Genomic DNA, 14,649 nt, shown 5'->3' with positions numbered 1-14,649 from the left:
GACACGGCCGAGCCCGGGGCCTCCTTCAGCTGCCTCCGGGGTGGCCGCCTCTGCTTTCTGCGTCCTCAGAGAAAAGCTTCCTGAAGGACCCTTGCGACTAGACGGGAAAGAATCCTCCAGCAATGCGGCAGACACAGGTTGCAACCCTGGGTTGGGAAAGATCCCCTGGAGAAAGAAATGGCAACCCACTCCACGACTGCTGCCAGCAAAGTCCCACGGACACAGGAGCCGGGATGCAGAGAGTCGGACACGACCGAGAAACTGAAAAACAGCTGGCTCCCAAGTGCCACGCACGAGGCCAGCATTGCAAAGAAGCCTTCGGACTAGTCATCCTTCTCGAAGAGCGACGTGTCCGCACAGGCTGAAAGGACACTCCCCGGGTCCTCTTGGAAGAGGTTTCCCGCACTGCCTGGGGGTTTCAGGGGCTCTAATCATTGAGCCAGGTTGCCAAAGAAAACAAGGCTTGGCGCCGGTTGCTTAGCTGCCAAGTCGTCTCTGACGCCTTGCAATAACCGAGGGCTCTGGCGCACCAGGATCCTCTGTCCCTGAGCTCTGCAAGTCACATTTTCTCAGAGAGAAACTCTGAAGGAAGGACCATCCCCAGGGCGAATGGCGCCCACAGGTGACCAGGGGTCCCGGCACCAGTGAAAGACCTGGCGGAGTCTCGCGGCCTCCCAAGTTCCCAAGGCCACTCAAGTCTGTCTGCAGCGAGGGGACGGCCGAGCTGGCCTCTTTCGCACAAGCTTTCCGAAGCCTCTTGTGCTGCACTTGCAGCCCGGAAGAGGCAGGCTAGGCTGTCTTCGCCTCCCAGGCACTGCCGAACATGGCTGCCCGCAACAAGCCATCTCCACAACCTAAGAACCCCTCACAGGCTGGTCCTAGGCCACAGAAAGGAGCACCTGGCTTTAGAGCAGGAGGGAGTCTGGGGTCCACCTCTGCCATGAGGCAGCGGAGCTCCCGCTTGCTGTGTTCAACACCCTGCCAACATTGCGGGGCTTGTCGCCCCTTTCGGCAGCTGCTCTCGCCACGCTCTTCATGGCTGGCACGCTCGGTGAGGTCACCGTCTTCCCGAGAGCAAAAGAGACATGCCTCCACCTGACACGGAGCAGTAGTGGCTGCATACTGCCGTGGCTCAGGCTGGCCCCAGAGAAGAGGCAGAGCTGCCCAGACGCGCATTGGCCAGGATGCCCAACAGGTGCACACTCTCTCCACATCGGGACTCCCAGCCACCCTGGGGCTCCGGCATGCCCGAGTGTAGTGCGAAGCCTTCAAAGTCTTTATCTGGGGTCTGGAGACAGTTACTTCTCTCTGCTCAGCAGCTTCTATACTTCTTCGGACGTACAGTCGCCCAGCCGTGTCCCACTCTGTGAGACCCTCCCCGGACTGCAGCACGCCAGGCTTGCCGGCTTCTTCTCGATTGCTCGATGGCTGTGATTTTCACACCTTCCTCAGGCATCGCAACTGAAATTATACAACAAAAAAACAAAACAACAACCGTACTATAACTCCTGGAATGTAACAGGTAGTTGTCTTCACGACTTGTTCAAACAGAGCTCTCATTCAAGGTCCAATATGCAACGGAGGGTGAAGAAAACACTGTGGGTACTCACGAAAATATCCTCCCTCCAAAGAGGAGTCACATTAACAGAAACCCTTCCCGACACATATTCCCAGAGGGTACACACACACACACACACACACACACACACACACACACACACACATCTGTAAAGCCACAGGAAAAGCTGACCATTTAGTTTCTTTCAATACACTTTCTCATTACCCTCTGATCAGAAAAACAGCAACTTTTTCCTCTGGCAAATGTAGACCTTACTCTGGAGCAGAGGAGGCGTTCTCAACGCACGTGGTCTCCGATCAGCAAGAGGCAGCCACCTCGGAGTCGAGCGCAATCTCACCCAACATGCGCAGGCTACCTCCTCAGAAACTCTCAGAGGATCCTGGGGCACACATGCTGCCCTTCCACCGGCACACCACGGCTTGCCCTGAGCACCAAGGTTTCAGGAAAGTACTGCCCTCACGCCTCGTGTATCATACTATCTGGAAACAGGAACCCCTGGGGCACGTTCGAAATGACACGGGAACACACCATTTAACTCCAGGAGAACCGAGTCATACGAGGCAATATGACAGGGGGAGCCCAAGCGGGTTTCTGAACTGGTGGGGATGACGTGCGGGAAACCAGCGGATCTGGCTCGAGAACATCGTCCCACCATCTTGAGCAGAGGGCATGAGCCAACCCTGACTTCCCCAGATTCTCAGAAAGCCACCTCACGGAGAAGTAACCTGGCCTGCGTCCTCAGTCTGTCTCAATGCCCCGTGGACTGGACGATCGAGGAACGATCTGAGGAGCCTTCCCATCTCACCCATGGTGCTTGGTGAGGCGGGCGATCCACAGGAGAGTCAGATTACCACGGACATGTCACACCTTGTCGTCAACATGGACGGGCGAATGAAATTGATGCTAAAATTCCACTGCTCCCGCCTAGAGTGCAACTGCAATTCCCTTCTCTTCAGTGATTGAAAATGGGTGAGATGGGTCCGACTGGGGTCACTAGACAGCAGCCTCTCGCTTCCTGACTCTCTAGTTCCCCAAAGGGTCACTGGCAAATCCACGTGTACAGAGGTGAAATCGGCTAGGCATGGCCTACATCGAACGTGCACAAGATACCGCTGCCGTGTAGGGGGATACCGTGAAGAGCAAGCCCAGTGCGGGACGCTGACCGAGCACGCACCCAGGCGGACGTGCTCCTCAAGGGTGCCCCTTTCGGGGGCGGGAATCCAGCCCGCCTCCCTGCCTCTCGCCTCGTGCTCCTCCAAGGAGCAGCTCTAGCATCACCTCTGCCCGAGGGAACACACACAGCCAAGCCCCACCTGGGACACACGGCCTCTCCGACTCAGGGAGGACAGCCGGCTCCCAGAGTCCTCTGTCTGCCCTCCCAAAGCACGCTCTCGGGGCAAAAGCAGCCACACTCCACGCCAGGGAACACTTACTGGGGTGTGAGGAAATCCAGAGGGTCTTTCACACTGGTGTGTCTCCTCAGACCCTCGAGCAGCCGACAGCACTCTCTCAAAGCACTCGGTGAGCCTCGCCTGGGCGGCCAGACACGGCCGAGCCCGGGGCCTCCTTCAGCTGCCTCCGGGGTGGCCGCCTCTGCTTTCTGCGTCCTCAGAGAAAAGCTTCCTGAAGGACCCTTGCGACTAGACGGGAAAGAATCCTCCAGCAATGCGGCAGACACAGGTTGCATCCCTGGGTTGGGAAAGATCCCCTGGAGAAAGAAATGGCAACCCACTCCACGACTGCTGCCAGCAAAGTCCCACGGACACAGGAGCCGGGATGCAGAGAGTCGGACACGACCGAGAAACTGAAAAACAGCTGGCTCCCAAGTGCCACGCACGAGGCCAGCATTGCAAAGAAGCCTTCGGACTAGTCATCCTTCTCGAAGAGCGACGTGTCCGCACAGGCTGAAAGGACACTCCCCGGGTCCTCTTGGAAGAGGTTTCCCGCACTGCCTGGGGGTTTCAGGGGCTCTAATCATTGAGCCAGGTTGCCAAAGAAAACAAGGCTTGGCGCCGGTTGCTTAGCTGCCAAGTCGTCTCTGACGCCTTGCAATAACCGAGGGCTCTGGCGCACCAGGATCCTCTGTCCCTGAGCTCTGCAAGTCACATTTTCTCAGAGAGAAACTCTGAAGGAAGGACCATCCCCAGGGCGAATGGCGCCCACAGGTGACCAGGGGTCCCGGCACCAGTGAAAGACCTGGCGGAGTCTCGCGGCCTCCCAAGTTCCCAAGGCCACTCAAGTCTGTCTGCAGCGAGGGGACGGCCGAGCTGGCCTCTTTCGCACAAGCTTTCCGAAGCCTCTTGTGCTGCACTTGCAGCCCGGAAGAGGCAGGCTAGGCTGTCTTCGCCTCCCAGGCACTGCCGAACACGGCTGCCCGCAACAAGCCATCTCCACAACCTAAGAACCCTTCTCAGGCTGGTCCTAGGCCACAGAAAGGAGCACCTGGCTTTAGAGCAGGAGGGAGTCTGGGGTCCACCTCTGCCATGAGGCAGCGGAGCTCCCGCTTGCCGTGTTCAACACCCTGCCAACATTGCGGGGCGTGTCGCCCCTTTCGGCAGCTGCTCTCGCCACGCTCTTCATGGCTGGCACGCTCGGTGAGGTCACCGTCTTCCCGAGAGCAAAAGAGACATGCCTCCACCTGACACGGAGCAGTAGTGGCTGCATACTGCCGTGGCTCAGGCTGGCCCCAGAGAAGAGGCAGAGCTGCCCAGACGCGCATTGGCCAGGATGCCCAACAGGTGCACACTCTCTCCACATCGGGACTCCCAGACACCCTGGGGCTCCGGCATGCCCGAGTGTAGTGCGAAGCCTTCAAAGTCTTTATCTGGGGTCTGGAGACAGTTACTTCTCTCTGCTCAGCAGCTTCTATACTTCTTCGGACGTACAGTCGCCCAGCCGTGTCCCACTCTGTGAGACCCTCCCCGGACTGCAGCACGCCAGGCTTGCCGGCTTCTTCTCGATTGCTCGATGGCTGTGATTTTCACACCTTCCTCAGGCATCGCAACTGAAATTATACAACAAAAAAACAAAACAACAACCGGACTATAACTCCTGGAATGTAACAGGTAGTTGTCTTCACGACTTGTTCAAACAGAGCTCTCATTCAAGGTCCAATATGCAACGGAGGGTGAAGAAAACACTGTGGGTACTCACGAAAATATCCTCCCTCCAAAGAGGAGTCACATTAACAGAAACCCTTCCCGACACATATTCCCAGAGGGTACACACACACACACACACACACACACACACACACACATCTGTAAAGCCACAGGAAAAGCTGACCATTTAGTTTCTTTCAATACACTTTCTCATTACCCTCTGATCAGAAAAACAGCAACTTTTTCCTCTGGCAAATGTAGACCTTACTCTGGAGCAGAGGAGGCGTTCTCAACGCACGTGGTCTCCGATCAGCAAGAGGCAGCCACCTCGGAGTCGAGCGCAATCTCACCCAACATGCGCAGGCTACCTCCTCAGAAACTCTCAGAGGATCCTGGGGCACACATGCTGCCCTTCCACCGGCACACCACGGCTTGCCCTGAGCACCAAGGTTTCAGGAAAGTACTGCCCTCACGCCTCGTGTATCATACTATCTGGAAACAGGAACCCCTGGGGCACGTTCGAAATGACACGGGAACACACCATTTAACTCCAGGAGAACCGAGTCATACGAGGCAATATGACAGGGGGAGCCCAAGCGGGTTTCTGAACTGGTGGGGATGACGTGCGGGAAACCAGCGGATCTGGCTCGAGAACATCGTCCCACCATCTTGAGCAGAGGGCAGGAGCCAAACCTTGACTTCCCCAGATTCTCAGAAAGCCACCTCACGGAGAAGTAACCTGGCCTGCGTCCTCAGTCTGTCTCAATGCCCCGTGGACTGGACGATCGAGGAACGATCTGAGGAGCCTTCCCATCTCACCCATGGTGCTTGGTGAGGCGGGCGATCCACAGGAGAGTCAGATTACCACGGACATGTCACACCCTGTCGTCAACATGGACGGGCGAATGAAATTGATGCTAAAATTCCACTGCTCCCGCCTAGAGTGCAACTGCAATTCCCTTCTCTTCAGTGATTGAAAATGGGTGAGATGGGTCCGACTGGGGTCACTAGACAGCAGCCTCTCGCTTCCTGACTCTCTAGTTCCCCAAAGGGTCACTGGCAAATCCACGTGTACAGAGGTGAAATCGGCTAGGCATGGCCTACATCGAACGTGCACAAGATACCGCTGCCGTGTAGGGGGATACCGTGAAGAGCAAGCCCAGTGCGGGACGCTGACCGAGCACGCACCCAGGCGGACGTGCTCCTCAAGGGTGCCCCTTTCGGGGGCGGGAATCCAGCCCGCCTCCCTGCCTCTCGCCTCGTGCTCCTCCAAGGAGCAGCTCTAGCATCACCTCTGCCCGAGGGAACACACACAGCCAAGCCCCACCTGGATCACACGGCCTCTCCGACTCAGGGAGGACAGCCGGCTCCCAGAGTCCTCTGTCTGCCCTCCCAAAGCACGCTCTCGGGGCAAAAGCAGCCACACTCCACGCCAGGGAACACTTACTGGGGTGTGAGGAAATCCAGAGGGTCTTTCACACTGGTGTGTCTCCTCAGACCCTCGAGCAGCCGACAGCACTCTCTCAAAGCACTCGGTGAGCCTCGCCTGGGCGGCCAGACACGGCCGAGCCCGGGGCCTCCTTCAGCTGCCTCCGGGGTGGCCGCCTCTGCTTTCTGCGTCCTCAGAGAAAAGCTTCCTGAAGGACCCTTGCGACTAGACGGGAAAGAATCCTCCAGCAATGCGGCAGACACAGGTTGCAACCCTGGGTTGGGAAAGATCCCCTGGAGAAAGAAATGGCAACCCACTCCACGACTGCTGCCAGCAAAGTCCCACGGACACAGGAGCCGGGATGCAGAGAGTCGGACACGACCGAGAAACTGAAAAACAGCTGGCTCCCAAGTGCCACGCACGAGGCCAGCATTGCAAAGAAGCCTTCGGACTAGTCATCCTTCTCGAAGAGCGACGTGTCCGCACAGGCTGAAAGGACACTCCCCGGGTCCTCTTGGAAGAGGTTTCCCGCACTGCCTGGGGGTTTCAGGGGCTCTAATCATTGAGCCAGGTTGCCAAAGAAAACAAGGCTTGGCGCCGGTTGCTTAGCTGCCAAGTCGTCTCTGACGCCTTGCAATAACCGAGGGCTCTGGCGCACCAGGATCCTCTGTCCCTGAGCTCTGCAAGTCACATTTTCTCAGAGAGAAACTCTGAAGGAAGGACCATCCCCAGGGCGAATGGCGCCCACAGGTGACCAGGGGTCCCGGCACCAGTGAAAGACCTGGCGGAGTCTCGCGGCCTCCCAAGTTCCCAAGGCCACTCAAGTCTGTCTGCAGCGAGGGGACGGCCGAGCTGGCCTCTTTCGCACAAGCTTTCCGAAGCCTCTTGTGCTGCACTTGCAGCCCGGAAGAGGCAGGCTAGGCTGTCTTCGCCTCCCAGGCACTGCCGAACATGGCTGCCCGCAACAAGCCATCTCCACAACCTAAGAACCCCTCACAGGCTGGTTCTAGGCCACAGAAAGGAGCACCTGCCTTTAGAGCAGGAGGGAGCCTGGGGTCCACCTCTGCCATGAGGCAGCGGAGCTCCCGCTTGCCGTGTTCAACACCCTGCCAACATTGCGGGGCTTGTCGCCCCTTTCGGCAGCTGCTCTCGCCACGCTCTTCATGGCTGGCACGCTCGGTGAGGTCACCGTCTTCCCGAGAGCAAAAGAGACATGCCTCCACCTGACACGGAGCAGTAGTGGCTGCATACTGCCGTGGCTCAGGCTGGCCCCAGAGAAGAGGCAGAGCTGCCCAGACGCGCATTGGCCAGGATGCCCAACAGGTGCACACTCTCTCCACATCGGGACTCCCAGCCACCCTGGGGCTCCGGCATGCCCGAGTGTAGTGCGAAGCCTTCAAAGTCTTTATCTGGGGTCTGGAGACAGTTACTTCTCTCTGCTCAGCAGCTTCTATACTTCTTCGGACGTACAGTCGCCCAGCCGTGTCCCACTCTGTGAGACCCTCCCCGGACTGCAGCACGCCAGGCTTGCCGGCTTCTTCTCGATTGCTCGATGGCTGTGATTTTCACACCTTCCTCAGGCATCGCAACTGAAATTATACAACAAAAAAACAAAACAACAACCGTACTATAACTCCTGGAATGTAACAGGTAGTTGTCTTCACGACTTGTTCAAACAGAGCTCTCATTCAAGGTCCAATATGCAACGGAGGGTGAAGAAAACACTGTGGGTACTCACGAAAATATCCTCCCTCCAAAGAGGAGTCACATTAACAGAAACCCTTCCCGACACATATTCCCAGAGGGTACACACACACACACACACACACACACACACACACACACACACACATCTGTAAAGCCACAGGAAAAGCTGACCATTTAGTTTCTTTCAATACACTTTCTCATTACCCTCTGATCAGAAAAACAGCAACTTTTTCCTCTGGCAAATGTAGACCTTACTCTGGAGCAGAGGAGGCGTTCTCAACGCACGTGGTCTCCGATCAGCAAGAGGCAGCCACCTCGGAGTCGAGCGCAATCTCACCCAACATGCGCAGGCTACCTCCTCAGAAACTCTCAGAGGATCCTGGGGCACACATGCTGCCCTTCCACCGGCACACCACGGCTTGCCCTGAGCACCAAGGTTTCAGGAAAGTACTGCCCTCACGCCTCGTGTATCATACTATCTGGAAACAGGAACCCCTGGGGCACGTTCGAAATGACACGGGAACACACCATTTAACTCCAGGAGAACCGAGTCATACGAGGCAATATGACAGGGGGAGCCCAAGCGGGTTTCTGAACTGGTGGGGATGACGTGCGGGAAACCAGCGGATCTGGCTCGAGAACATCGTCCCACCATCTTGAGCAGAGGGCATGAGCCAACCCTGACTTCCCCAGATTCTCAGAAAGCCACCTCACGGAGAAGTAACCTGGCCTGCGTCCTCAGTCTGTCTCAATGCCCCGTGGACTGGACGATCGAGGAACGATCTGAGGAGCCTTCCCATCTCACCCATGGTGCTTGGTGAGGCGGGCGATCCACAGGAGAGTCAGATTACCACGGACATGTCACACCTTGTCGTCAACATGGACGGGCGAATGAAATTGATGCTAAAATTCCACTGCTCCCGCCTAGAGTGCAACTGCAATTCCCTTCTCTTCAGTGATTGAAAATGGGTGAGATGGGTCCGACTGGGGTCACTAGACAGCAGCCTCTCGCTTCCTGACTCTCTAGTTCCCCAAAGGGTCACTGGCAAATCCACGTGTACAGAGGTGAAATCGGCTAGGCATGGCCTACATCGAACGTGCACAAGATACCGCTGCCGTGTAGGGGGATACCGTGAAGAGCAAGCCCAGTGCGGGACGCTGACCGAGCACGCACCCAGGCGGACGTGCTCCTCAAGGGTGCCCCTTTCGGGGGCGGGAATCCAGCCCGCCTCCCTGCCTCTCGCCTCGTGCTCCTCCAAGGAGCAGCTCTAGCATCACCTCTGCCCGAGGGAACACACACAGCCAAGCCCCACCTGGGACACACGGCCTCTCCGACTCAGGGAGGACAGCCGGCTCCCAGAGTCCTCTGTCTGCCCTCCCAAAGCACGCTCTCGGGGCAAAAGCAGCCACACTCCACGCCAGGGAACACTTACTGGGGTGTGAGGAAATCCAGAGGGTCTTTCACACTGGTGTGTCTCCTCAGACCCTCGAGCAGCCGACAGCACTCTCTCAAAGCACTCGGTGAGCCTCGCCTGGGCGGCCAGACACGGCCGAGCCCGGGGCCTCCTTCAGCTGCCTCCGGGGTGGCCGCCTCTGCTTTCTGCGTCCTCAGAGAAAAGCTTCCTGAAGGACCCTTGCGACTAGACGGGAAAGAATCCTCCAGCAATGCGGCAGACACAGGTTGCATCCCTGGGTTGGGAAAGATCCCCTGGAGAAAGAAATGGCAACCCACTCCACGACTGCTGCCAGCAAAGTCCCACGGACACAGGAGCCGGGATGCAGAGAGTCGGACACGACCGAGAAACTGAAAAACAGCTGGCTCCCAAGTGCCACGCACGAGGCCAGCATTGCAAAGAAGCCTTCGGACTAGTCATCCTTCTCGAAGAGCGACGTGTCCGCACAGGCTGAAAGGACACTCCCCGGGTCCTCTTGGAAGAGGTTTCCCGCACTGCCTGGGGGTTTCAGGGGCTCTAATCATTGAGCCAGGTTGCCAAAGAAAACAAGGCTTGGCGCCGGTTGCTTAGCTGCCAAGTCGTCTCTGACGCCTTGCAATAACCGAGGGCTCTGGCGCACCAGGATCCTCTGTCCCTGAGCTCTGCAAGTCACATTTTCTCAGAGAGAAACTCTGAAGGAAGGACCATCCCCAGGGCGAATGGCGCCCACAGGTGACCAGGGGTCCCGGCACCAGTGAAAGACCTGGCGGAGTCTCGCGGCCTCCCAAGTTCCCAAGGCCACTCAAGTCTGTCTGCAGCGAGGGGACGGCCGAGCTGGCCTCTTTCGCACAAGCTTTCCGAAGCCTCTTGTGCTGCACTTGCAGCCCGGAAGAGGCAGGCTAGGCTGTCTTCGCCTCCCAGGCACTGCCGAACACGGCTGCCCGCAACAAGCCATCTCCACAACCTAAGAACCCTTCTCAGGCTGGTCCTAGGCCACAGAAAGGAGCACCTGGCTTTAGAGCAGGAGGGAGTCTGGGGTCCACCTCTGCCATGAGGCAGCGGAGCTCCCGCTTGCCGTGTTCAACACCCTGCCAACATTGCGGGGCGTGTCGCCCCTTTCGGCAGCTGCTCTCGCCACGCTCTTCATGGCTGGCACGCTCGGTGAGGTCACCGTCTTCCCGAGAGCAAAAGAGACATGCCTCCACCTGACACGGAGCAGTAGTGGCTGCATACTGCCGTGGCTCAGGCTGGCCCCAGAGAAGAGGCAGAGCTGCCCAGACGCGCATTGGCCAGGATGCCCAACAGGTGCACACTCTCTCCACATCGGGACTCCCAGACACCCTGGGGCTCCGGCATGCCCGAGTGTAGTGCGAAGCCTTCAAAGTCTTTATCTGGGGTCTGGAGACAGTTACTTCTCTCTGCTCAGCAGCTTCTATACTTCTTCGGACGTACAGTCGCCCAGCCGTGTCCCACTCTGTGAGACCCTCCCCGGACTGCAGCACGCCAGGCTTGCCGGCTTCTTCTCGATTGCTCGATGGCTGTGATTTTCACACCTTCCTCAGGCATCGCAACTGAAATTATACAACAAAAAAACAAAACAACAACCGGACTATAACTCCTGGAATGTAACAGGTAGTTGTCTTCACGACTTGTTCAAACAGAGCTCTCATTCAAGGTCCAATATGCAACGGAGGGTGAAGAAAACACTGTGGGTACTCACGAAAATATCCTCCCTCCAAAGAGGAGTCACATTAACAGAAACCCTTCCCGACACATATTCCCAGAGGGTACACACACACACACACACACACACACACACACACACATCTGTAAAGCCACAGGAAAAGCTGACCATTTAGTTTCTTTCAATACACTTTCTCATTACCCTCTGATAAGAAAAACAGCAACTTTTTCCTCTGGCAAATGTAGACCTTACTCTGGAGCAGAGGAGGCGTTCTCAACGCACGTGGTCTCCGATCAGCAAGAGGCAGCCACCTCGGAGTCGAGCGCAATCTCACCCAACATGCGCAGGCTACCTCCTCAGAAACTCTCAGAGGATCCTGGGGCACACATGCTGCCCTTCCACCGGCACACCACGGCTTGCCCTGAGCACCAAGGTTTCAGGAAAGTACTGCCCTCACGCCTCGTGTATCATACTATCTGGAAACAGGAACCCCTGGGGCACGTTCGAAATGACACGGGAACACACCATTTAACTCCAGGAGAACCGAGTCATACGAGGCAATATGACAGGGGGAGCCCAAGCGGGTTTCTGAACTGGTGGGGATGACGTGCGGGAAACCAGCGGATCTGGCTCGAGAACATCGTCCCACCATCTTGAGCAGAGGGCATGAGCCAACCCTGACTTCCCCAGATTCTCAGAAAGCCACCTCACGGAGAAGTAACCTGGCCTGCGTCCTCAGTCTGTCTCAATGCCCCGTGGACTGGACGATCGAGGAACGATCTGAGGAGCCTTCCCATCTCACCCATGGTGCTTGGTGAGGCGGGCGATCCACAGGAGAGTCAGATTACCACGGACATGTCACACCCTGTCGTCAACATGGACGGGCGAATGAAATTGATGCTAAAATTCCACTGCTCCCGCCTAGAGTGCAACTGCAATTCCCTTCTCTTCAGTGATTGAAAATGGGTGAGATGGGTCCGACTGGGGTCACTAGACAGCAGCCTCTCGCTTCCTGACTCTCTAGTTCCCCAAAGGGTCACTGGCAAATCCACGTGTACAGAGGTGAAATCGGCTAGGCATGGCCTACATCGAACGTGCACAAGATACCGCTGCCGTGTAGGGGGATACCGTGAAGAGCAAGCCCAGTGCGGGACGCTGACCGAGCACGCACCCAGGCGGACGTGCTCCTCAAGGGTGCCCCTTTCGGGGGCGGGAATCCAGCCCGCCTCCCTGCCTCTCGCCTCGTGCTCCTCCAAGGAGCAGCTCTAGCATCACCTCTGCCCGAGGGAACACACACAGCCAAGCCCCACCTGGGACACACGGCCTCTCCGACTCAGGGAGGACAGCCGGCTCCCAGAGTCCTCTGTCTGCCCTCCCAAAGCACGCTCTCGGGGCAAAAGCAGCCACACTCCACGCCAGGGAACACTTACTGGGGTGTGAGGAAATCCAGAGGGTCTTTCACACTGGTGTGTCTCCTCAGACCCTCGAGCAGCCGACAGCACTCTCTCAAAGCACTCGGTGAGCCTCGCCTGGGCGGCCAGACACGGCCGAGCCCGGGGCCTCCTTCAGCTGCCTCCGGGGTGGCCGCCTGTGCTTTCTGCGTCCTCAGAGAAAAGCTTCCTGAAGGACCCTTGCGACTAGACGGGAAAGAATCCTCCAGCAATGCGGCAGACACAGGTTGCATCCCTGGGTTGGGAAAGATCCCCTGGAGAAAGAAATGGCAACCCACTCCACGACTGCTGCCAGCAAAGTCCCACGGACACAGGAGCCGGGATGCAGAGAGTCGGACACGACCGAGAAACTGAAAAACAGCTGGCTCCCAAGTGCCACGCACGAGGCCAGCATTGCAAAGAAGCCTTCGGACTAGTCATCCTTCTCGAAGAGCGACGTGTCCGCACAGGCTGAAAGGACACTCCCCGGGTCCTCTTGGAAGAGGTTTCCCGCACTGCCTGGGGGTTTCAGGGGCTCTAATCACTGAGCCAGGTTGCCAAAGAAAACAAGGCTTGGCGCCGGTTGCTTAGCTGCCAAGTCGTCTCTGACGCCTTGCAATAACCGAGGGCTCTGGCGCACCAGGATCCTCTGTCCCTGAGCTCTGCAAGTCACATTTTCTCAGAGAGAAACTCTGAAGGAAGGACCATCCCCAGGGCGAATGGCGCCCACAGGTGACCAGGGGTCCCGGCACCAGTGAAAGACCTGGCGGAGTCTCGCGGCCTCCCAAGTTCCCAAGGCCACTCAAGTCTGTCTGCAGCGAGGGGACGGCCGAGCTGGCCTCTTTCGCACAAGCTTTCCGAAGCCTCTTGTGCTGCACTTGCAGCCCGGAAGAGGCAGGCTAGGCTGTCTTCGCCTCCCAGGCACTGCCGAACACGGCTGCCCGCAACAAGCCATCTCCACAACCTAAGAACCCTTCTCAGGCTGGTCCTAGGCCACAGAAAGGAGCACCTGGCTTTAGAGCAGGAGGGAGTCTGGGGTCCACCTCTGCCATGAGGCAGCGGAGCTCCCGCTTGCCGTGTTCAACACCCTGCCAACATTGCGGGGCTTGTCGCCCCTTTCGGCAGCTGCTCTCGCCACGCTCTTCATGGCTGGCACGCTCGGTGAGGTCACCGTCTTCCCGAGAGCAAAAGAGACATGCCTCCACCTGACACGGAGCAGTAGTGGCTGCATACTGCCGTGGCTCAGGCTGGCCCCAGAGAAGAGGCAGAGCTGCCCAGACGCGCATTGGCCAGGATGCCCAACAGGTGCACACTCTCTCCACATCGGGACTCCCAGCCACCCTGGGGCTCCGGCATGCCCGAGTGTAGTGCGAAGCCTTCAAAGTCTTTATCTGGGGTCTGGAGACAGTTACTTCTCTCTGCTCAGCAGCTTCTATACTTCTTCGGACGTACAGTCGCCCAGCCGTGTCCCACTCTGTGAGACCCTCCCCGGACTGCAGCACGCCAGGCTTGCCGGCTTCTTCTCGATTGCTCGATGGCTGTGATTTTCACACCTTCCTCAGGCATCGCAACTGAAATTATACAACAAAAAAACAAAACAACAACCGTACTATAACTCCTGGAATGTAACAGGTAGTTGTCTTCACGACTTGTTCAAACAGAGCTCTCATTCAAGGTCCAATATGCAACGGAGGGTGAAGAAAACACTGTGGGTACTCACGAAAATATCCTCCCTCCAAAGAGGAGTCACATTAACAGAAACCCTTCCCGACACATATTCCCAGAGGGTACACACACACACACACACACACACACACACACACACACACACACATCTGTAAAGCCACAGGAAAAGCTGACCATTTAGTTTCTTTCAATACACTTTCTCATTACCCTCTGATCAGAAAAACAGCAACTTTTTCCTCTGGCAAATGTAGACCTTACTCTGGAGCAGAGGAGGCGTTCTCAACGCACGTGGTCTCCGATCAGCAAGAGGCAGCCACCTCGGAGTCGAGCGCAATCTCACCCAACATGCGCAGGCTACCTCCTCAGAAACTCTCAGAGGATCCTGGGGCACACATGCTGCCCTTCCACCGGCACACCACGGCTTGCCCTGAGCACCAAGGTTTCAGGAAAGTACTGCCCTCACGCCTCGTGTATCATACTATCTGGAAACAGGAACCCCTGGGGCACGTTCGAAATGACACGGGAACACACCATTTAACTCCAGGAGAACCGAGTCATACGAGGCAATATGACAGGGGGAGCCCAAGCGGGTTTCTGAAC

The sequence above is a fragment of the Cervus elaphus genome, chromosome X (assembly GCF_910594005.1).
Source record: "Cervus elaphus chromosome X, mCerEla1.1, whole genome shotgun sequence".
Lineage (NCBI taxonomy): Eukaryota > Metazoa > Chordata > Mammalia > Artiodactyla > Cervidae > Cervus > Cervus elaphus.
The sequence above is the reverse complement of the archived record's forward strand: the minus strand, read 5'-3'. Positions refer to the sequence as shown.